Genomic DNA, 10060 nt, shown 5'->3' on the forward strand with positions numbered 1-10060 from the left:
CTATAATAAATAATATGATGGGTGTTTTGAGCTGAAACTTTACAGACACATTCTGGGGACACAAAAGACTTATTGAATATGAACAAATGTGTAACCTAGGTGCCCTTTAATATAAAATATATTATATATATTTTATCCTGTATAACCACAAAATATATTCTGGTTTGTTTTATAAAATCAATATTCCACTACACGCATTGTATTTAATCTGTTTGATTTTTTCAACGTACATTGTAGGTGACTTGCATTAAGCAGGCTTTTACTGTATCATACAGTATTTACATCCTGCGTTGTCCAATTGCAGTGCAGTTGTTTAGACCACATGTACAACAACATGCTTACATTTATTGAGAATCTTGTCAAAGTCAGAAAAAGACATCAACATAGGAAAGAAATGGTGTTTTTGTGAAATTCAGCGTACTTGCTAATGTGTAGCAAACAACAGTGTTAGAGGTGATGATGATAATGTTGATGACAGCGAAGGCCCCTGGGGGCAAACATCACCATGCTCTGACTAAAGGCTGAGACAGAACAGGTCAGGCCCTGCTGATCAGCACATCACAGCTAACCAGCCTCAGGTCCAGCTGTCAGTCTCCGCCATCAGGAATAGACTGATTTCACTTCACTGTGCTGTTTACATAAGCGGATTTACCCTCACACTATTTATACTTCAGTACAAACACAGATACAGTAACGGTAATCAAAGTTTCATAATAGTTTTATTCTTTTAGTGTGCTCTAGCACTCTCTCCAAATTTTTGACTTTTGACAAAATGTTGTGACTTTCTTTCTTTCTTTCTATCTTTCTTTCTTTCTTTGGTTATTAGAAAGAATTTAGTTATTTGGTTACACTTTGATTGTCCTATTTTTAAATTCTGATGACTGTGAAGGTAACTTTGTAACTGCATGTTAACATATTCTCTTTAGAGTATCAGTAGGGTCTAATTAGACTGCCAGGTTATGGTTGGGGTTAGTAGAAATTATTGTCAGTATATGCGTATAAACGGTTAGCAGACATTAAGCAGACAGTCTTATGTAAAAAGAAAATTTTAAATGTTGCTGCCTTAAATTTATAACTTGAATCTAACTAACCTTACAAATCATCAAATTTTATTACATATAACCTGACTTAACATATCAAGTTTAATCTTGTATAAATCTTATTTTATATTATATCTTCTATAAACATATTTATACAACAGTTTTCTCTGGTTCTCGAATCTGATTGGCTAATAGCCGTGCAATATTCTGCAAATAACAGCACTCTTACAGCCTCCTCACCCTTGGATATTACTCCTCCCACATAGAGTGACAGCAGATCAAGAAACTCAGTACAGTTTGACAAATATTGCTGCTGTTGGACAACATAATGTTCTTTTGAGGCTTTTTAGGCGAGAATGTTGGTTTGTAATGCAAGCAAGCAGTTTATTTATAAGGTTAGTGCCTATTTCAAATATTTATAATTTATGAGAGACAGCACGTCTGCGGCCATTAGCCTGTCATACTGAGCAGAGCTAAGACGGTTGACGTTGTCGACCCACAAGATGGCAACAGAGACTACATAATAAGCCCTTAGACGAGAAAAATTCAGTGTAATTACTTACTATAGCTGATCAAATCGTTATTAAACTGTTAAGTGACATTCTAAGTTGATCTTTCTCTTTTGCATGTTGTAGTGCTGTATTTATACCATAGTAATTGTAGTTTATTGAGTATGAGATGGGACTCACATATGAGGAATGTATGTATTTTGTGTTGGCCACTCTTTGTTTAACCCTGAGTTGCTTTTTGGTTGGTCATCCGTTTTGTTATAATGAGTCTCCTGTTTCCGTTACAGCAGACTAGTTCAGTAAAATGAAAGAAAGAACAAATGCTTGCATGTTTTTAGCGATTTTCCTCATCGCAAACACAACAGTCATCTGGTAGTGATTCCGTTAATTAGGGTTTTTAGGTTTAATTATCGTGATATCCTGATTGCAACAAAGAAATACTGGGAGATATCTCTGTAGACTGATGGCATTTCATGTAGTTCAGCCTTATAATCTTAAAACTTCAGCAAAATCACCTGTTTTGTCATTACTTTAGATATTATGCTAGAGAATCATTCAAATATTAGCTCTAAAGTGACATTGGTGATGTAGCAACGATTTCTGCTGTTCTGATGTCAGCTGCAGGTGTGAAGAAATGGTGGAAGAAAGTAGTTTCTCATACAAAAGGATTTTAGACTCTCCGTGTTTGATTTTCTTTTTATAAACACAATTATCAGGCCGAACTGTTGTGTTAATGCAATATCACACTCGTAGCAGTGCGATATGGCTGTACTGTATATTGTCACAGGTCGGACACTAAGGCACTCAGCCTGCAGCCTCATGCTAACACACCCCTCCAACCAGTGTTTCACACTGCTATTCGCGTGATATTGCTCAAATATCATATATTACTTATATATTACTATTTTGTTTGCATTACTCTTTAGATAAGAATAATAAACAAAAATAAATACAAATCTTAAACTATGAAAACTTTATGAAGTGATTGTGTCACTTCAGAAGACCTGATTTATAAGAATTTATTTTATTAATGTGTGTCTGTGTGCGTGTAATGTAACGCAATAGATTTGCAGTTGAATAGACTTAGAGGTCAAAATTGAAATCTGGAAAATTAAGAAAAAAATCCATTTGTCATTTTTCTGTTAACTAACCCTTTAATTTAACCTTTAATTTTTATATAATTGTAATATTTTAATTTAATTTTGTTTATTTTAGCTCATTTATTATTTTGTTTTATTTTGATATTCTAAACTAGGATGGCCTCAAACGACCCTGAATGGAGGTCATGTATATTTAGTTCTTTCTAAGGACAAATTTGTCCCCCAAGTATATCTAAGCAGGTCCACCCACACTATAGAAGTGGTCCACTGATGACACATATGGCCAATTAGAGGTGGATGAGGTGATGATTATCTAAGCTGAAAGCTTGTTCACACATGGCAGGTGACCAGACTGCCAGCAGGGAGATACCGACCAAGAAACTCATCAGGAGCCTTTCACTTTCTCCTCTTTACATACGTTCCCTTCTTCTCACCCTCGCTCTCTCCCTTATTCCCTCCATTTCTTCTTCCTCTCCACTGTTTCAGGTCAAACTCTGTTTCTCCCCTTCAGTCAGTGGGTTTTTCTCACTCTTTCTGCACTATGAGGAAGTGTGTGACAGAGGGAGGCAGGAGCAGAGGTGCAGACTAATATTCCTTTCATAAATCATGCAAGTAAGAGATGTCAGAAGTGTAATTGTGCTTCTGTGAGTCCTCTTTAAAGAGGGGGATTTTATTACTGGGTTAACACAGAGCCGCCCCTCCATTCTCCAGAATTACACACTCATCAGGGAATAATCAGAGTGGAAATGCTGCACACTTACTCTAAGGAGCAACGATTAGCGTGCGGGGGAGAGGACACACATACATTAGCACATTAATAACACATTCATGTCATATTCATGTGAAAATTTTATTAAATAAATTTTTAAACTGGTTTTTGGGGGCTGAAATCTTATATCTTCATATTTTCCATATTTAAAAAAAAATCACTGCTATTGGTCAACCTATTCTTCAGTCTTTGCTAATATTCATTAATTAAAAAGTATTATAACGAGCTTGTGATCATACCTCTCAACTATTTTGGGTTGTCAAATCTTATGCAAAACTTTATAGATCCACCCTTACACCACTGAATGAGATGCTGTACAACAATTAAAACATATTTGTTTGCTTGCAATGTAAGCGTAAATAATGAACTAATTGTTTAATCTTCTATGACATGAAGCTGGGCAATTAATAGAAAAAAACGGTCTGCAACAGGTTCAATGATATTACGCAGCGCTGTTACCTAGTTACCTCGCAGGGGAATATTTTCAGTCACTGCGTGATATCATTGCGCCTGCTGCAGCCATGGTACAGTGCAGCAAAGTCCCTTGATTATTACGCTGGAAGGAGAGTATAGCTTCTAACCATTTCGACTTTTCATTTTCGTTTTGTCTTAGTACATGGTGTAACTACAAAAAACAGGAAAATTATGAAAACTGTTGTGAAAATTGAGCGAGACGCTAAAAGTCAAATCTGATTCAGTGATCTATGCTAAGCTAACATAAAAGTATGTCTGCTAGACTTTAAGATTGGCTCAATGGATTCAAAAATGGTATAACTCAACTGTTTAACACAAGAACTACCAGAACTCTATAGAATCACCATAGCAGCTATTTTGACCATTCTCATATAAGATTTCATAATGTCACATCATACAGTAATTACATTAAAAGCATCTATTGAGATATTAAAATTAAGATTTAAATATCTGTCGTCATATTTATTCAAGTCATCACCATAAAAATACAATATTCTTGGTAATACATCATATAAGGGGCCGATCACACCGAATGGGATTTTGTGTTGAGAGGTCCATCTTTTAAATGGATTACCTATGGCCATGAGCGTTTTGGGCGCTGCATATGCGCACTGCGCACCTCACGTTTGAATCGCCTGCTGCACCTCATGTTTTTGCCATTGCGTGCTGTGCGCTCACAGTTGAAAAAAAAAAGTCGGAGCAGAAAAAGTGCATTATGTCAGTCGCATCTATTTCATTCTCCAATCACATGAAAGCAGAGGCGGGGTTTCTGTTGAGGTGACAGCAGTGTTTGTGTTGTTAAGAAGACTATGGAGACTTTTAAAGATGGAGGAGAGACTAGTGGTTGCTGTTTCAAGTTTTCCAGAGCTGTATGACTTCACAAATCTTGAAAATCACAATATTATTAAATATTAAGTAAATAGTAAATATTCAGTGGTTGCCTAGTGACATAAAAAGTGCAACACACTTCTTTTTTATTTGTCAACATAAAAGGCAGTGCGCCTTGCGGTTGTAGGTTGTAGGAATGGGTTTTAAACCACAGCGGTTCAAACTGTAGTTTGCCGAATGACTAAAACGTTATCAGCATGATGGTAAAAAAACTGTACATTCTAGTCAAACCATTCTTCTGCAATCTTATACCAAAAACAGAAATAAGGGCAGCATTAATAGCTTTAAATGTTGGAGAGTGTTGATATTATGTGATTGTATTGTATTTCAACATGGAGCAATTAAATGTTGAAGTTAAAACAAAAGCAATTCAAAAATACTTGATAATGAAATGATTTAATTACAATAATTCTCTATGGTTCCAACTGAATTAGTTACAAAATAACTGTATAAAATGATCAAATATGAAATGATAAAACATATGATATAGATTGTACCCAGCTTAAATGTAAAATTAAAGTTACCAGAGGTAGAAGGAGAGACACAGGGGGAGAGAGAGAGAGACAAAGAGAGCAGGCCCAGAAGTTAGCCTGATTGCAATAGAGTCAGAGAAGATAGACTCCAGAGGAGAAGAGGAGTAGAGCAGGAAAGTGCAGAGACAGAAAAGACAGGCCAGGAAAAGAGGCACAGCAGCGTTTTGCCACTTATTTTTTATCTTTCTTGAACGTGTGACTAAAGCCAAAATACTGAGACATCCAAACTGACCAATCAACATGTGACCACATCGTAAAACCTCCAAAGTCCACATACCAGGCCCTGATCTTATCAGTATCTGCCTTTGGAATGTGTGAACCTTCTTTTTTTAATAAACAACAAATAACAAATAAACAAATGCATATGATAATTTAGCCTCTTACATGGTTTTGGAACATAAATGCGCGTTCGGTGTGAATATAAATTTATAGTTATGTTATTGTAGTCCATCCATGAATGTTCGCACGCCACTTTCATTTTTGCTTTCATAAGTAGAGGAGGAGGCTTTTTTCGTGGTTCTAAATATGCTTTTTTGAAAGACATATCTGAGGTTTTTCCTCATATCTCATGTTTTTGTTAGCAGGAAGTTGCTAGGCAACAGAAGCACACATATCCATAGTCACAGGGAAAAGTAGCAGACACTGAAATGCATGCGGCCATTTTGATCGCTATTGTAGTTAATTAAAGGTAGAAATACACATAGCTCTTTTGTCCTTTGTAATTTTAAGAAAATAACAATGTTAAAAAGAAATATATTTAGAAAAAGACAGGGTATTATAGATATATCTGTTTAATTTCAACATATTAATTAAATTAAAAAAATAAAAACAGTCAAGTTGACCACCTCTGTAGTTCTACTGTTAACTTAAGAGGAGTTGTAAAATTAACCCATTTTACCCCAAAATTTTGTTTCATTCAGTGTACCTTTAACACTGTATAATCTCACATTGATTCAACGTAAAAATTAATGGACACATTTCATTAAAATAAAAAGACTGAGAGTGCAGTCTTAATCGATAGAGAGAGTATAGTGGAGTACAGTGAAAGATCGGAAGATGGAGCGACAAGGGCCTTTAAAAGCGAGGAGGATATATAGATATAGTCTCCGTCCACAGCTGTAGGTCAGAGATACATTCTCCTTCTTTTATGATGTGAGATACAGGGAGAGTGAAAGAGAGAGACAGGGCAGGGGGCGATCTTGTTTCTGCGGAGATCTATAACCTTTACAACCAGCAATGTTGTCACTGTCTGGCAGAGATAGTAAACCAAGCATAAATGATTTCTCAGATAACAAGAGTCATGTTAAAGGTTGTCTCCTATTTTCCTTGTCATGTTTAAAACACACTATACGGTTTCCAATTCTATGTGGTGTCGCTTTTTCTCCAGTGATTCACTCTAAGCTCAGATAGAATCAGGTCTATGACTAACACGCTTGCATTAATGGACTCTTATTCACCCACTCAATGCTTCAAGTTGCTGTGATGCATTTGTGCAATTCTATGTTTTAGTTGACAGAGCTGGACTAATAAATTGAGTTTGATCAGAGGGTAATTATGCAGAAATTACATTTCTGTCTCTCGATTATGAGTGTATTATTGATTTTATACAACAGATACGGTAAACAAGCAGATTTTATTGAATAATGTGCATTTTACAGACATCCTGCCAATTACATTATTTCTGTTTCAACATCAAAACTTGTTCCAATTGAATCAACAGTGGAATAATAGCTGCTAGCAGCAATTAAAGAGCCAAGCACAACAGAGGCAGATGCAGATCAGACCAACTGCAACAATGAGTAATTGAAGACACTGTAAAATGATTTCAGTCTAAATGAATACAATCATTAGTCATATGGTTTAATGCTTTTTGTATTTGTTACCAGATTGATCTGGCAGGGTTAGAGTGAGGTGATAATGACACATAAAAATGTGCTGCCAACATGTAATAACTTTGCAGAGATAGAGCCTCAGACACATAACATTTGATAATGTGGTAAATGAAAACCATTTCATCTACCAACTTGAATTACATGGGGGTTTTCTTTGCTGCCATGGTATAGAGATAATCTGTCAAATTTGGTCCAATTTGGGCGATCACTTTAGAGAACATCAAAATGGCAGACTGTAAATTTGGCAGAACAAAGCAAAAACTCTATGGAGAGAATCAAAATAGATCGTATACAAAGCGTTTGGTGTTTAATGATTGGTTTGTATTGTACTGTTTGTGTTTTTTTTTAATGGACCTTCATTCGTTAATTTTCCTTCAGCTTAGACCCTTTATTCATCAGATGTTTTACACAGCGCATGCCCTTCCAGCTACAACCCAATACTGGGAAACATCCATACACACTCATTCACACACATACAACACAGGCAATTTAGTTTATTCAATTCACCTATACCACGTGTTTGGACTATGGGGGAAACCAAAGCACCTAGAGGAAATTCACTCCAACATGGGGAAAACAAGTAAACTCCACACAGAAATGCTAACTGACCCATCCGGGACTCAAACCAGCAACCTTCTTGTTGTGAGGCAACAGTGCTAACCACTGAGCCACCGTGTCGCCGCTAATGGACCTAGTGTATATACTGTATACTGTATATATAGTGCATATCTAATAGTATATACAAAGTTTTTTTTTTTTAACCACAAAGTGACAACAACAGGTTCATCTACAGACAGAGCTTCATATCAATATGCTTATGTGTTTATGACAACATTTAAAAAGCCTAATGCCAATTTAAAAATTCTTCAACTGTGCCAAAACTTTGTAGATAAATTCAGGCTGTGGTTGTTGTAACAATATTATTGCCATATGAATTCAATGGGCCGTCAAGCCTGCCACAGACTCAATATAAGAGAAGCAGAATTTAAAAAATAATTTCTATAACGAACATGCCTCTAAGAAACACACAGCTTGAAACCTGCATCAGTGCTTTAGTACAAAATAGTAGAGCAAATGATTCAACGACTCATTCAAAAAAATTTAAATGCAATTACCCAGTTATTACAGTAATTATTGCTGCGTCCCAAATGGCACACTATACACTTACACACTCAACAGCATAGTACATGTACACTCAAAAAAATATATATTTTTGCCCGTTCAACCTACTTATTTAGAATGAGCTAAAACAACACAATTCCTGAGATTTCATTGGGACAACTTAATTTTTTTTATGTTCAGTCCACATAAATTTGTAAGAAAAGTGTCAAGTTAACCTAATCAATTTGTGCTGGGACAACATGAATGAATTGTGTGGAACCCTGCATTTTTTACAGTCTATGTAGTGTCATCTCAAATGGAACACTAACGTTTTTTTTTACTTGGCAGAAATTCAAACTGATGACATTTGACGGATTAGTACAAATTAGTAAAATAAATTACCAAACTACCAAATAATACCTATCATGAGTATAACTGCATTCACCATCGGGAGGCGGTATAATAACTCTCATAGGAGAATTTTGCTTTCACAATCCAAAATAAATAAAGTAATCCAGCATCAGCGCCTGAAAGCTCCGCCCCTTCCGCTATGTAAGTAAAACAGCAGCCGTTGAGTGCGTTAAAGTGTACAACATTACACACTTAGTTTTAACGGTTGATTAAGTACATCATCCGGGTATTTAAAGTGCACTCACTATTTTTAGAGTTTTCAAAGTGAATGAACTACTTACACTATTTATACTACAAATGGTGTAGAATAGTGCATAAGTTTGCGATTTGGGATGGACCTACTGTTCTAAATCACTTACTTGGAAGGCACAATATTTAAATAGTACAAAAGAATTCAGTTGAAGTACATTATTACAATTTTACAAAACAAATTCAGACATATAACTTATTTTTAGAGCTGCTTTTAAACAATAAGTATTGTGAAAAGTGCTATACAAATAAATTGGAATTGAATTGGATTTTCAACAAATAGAGAAATGTTTTTATCAATTGCTTATTTTAGAACAAACCTTGACAAGTCCATTGCCTCCATATTCTGGCCAATTCTGGTAACATTCACAAAGTGATAAAGGCGAGAACAGTTAACGTTTCATAGAATTAATTAATGTGTAAGCAGATTTTTTTTTACAGATGTATTTGCAACAAATCTGAGACACAACATTTAGAGAAACTCTGGTAAAAGGATCTGCAATAACATACACTGTATGTGCACTCCATGCATCTCTGCTCCTCAATCAAAAGTAAGTGACAGGCAAAGCATGCTCATAATTGAAACTGTGAGCAGGATCTCCAGGCTTGTTGGCCAGCTTGTGTATGTGTGTTGGAGAGACCGCAATCTTTCGATGATTATACACCAGGATCTGGCAGAGAAGCAAGATCTGCAGTGGAGATGGTGAAGTACACTGGGCCACAAGGCCAGCTCATCCCTGTAGATTAGCAGCCCACAGTGCTCTGGCCGGGGAACTGCACTGGCAGCAGCTGTGGGGCTTTTAACTGTCTAACACAGACACTGCACTAAGACACCAGCAAAAGCAGATGGCTAGTTTCAATGATAAACTGATTCATTTTCACTGCTGGAGGTACTTCCCGCAAATGGAGTCCAATTGATTTCTCATTACATTATTTAAAGCAATAAATGCAAGAAGCCCATGTTCGTCTGAGAGAAAACTATTAGATCTGTTATTATCTAACATAAAATTAATCTAGCATGAAATGTAGCTATAGCTCTACATGTGGTGCTCGTGCTTGCTTAGACTGATGGCTCAGATTAGTCTAAATCTGCA

Source organism: Danio aesculapii, chromosome 3 (assembly GCF_903798145.1).
Source record: "Danio aesculapii chromosome 3, fDanAes4.1, whole genome shotgun sequence".
NCBI lineage: Eukaryota > Metazoa > Chordata > Actinopteri > Cypriniformes > Danionidae > Danio > Danio aesculapii.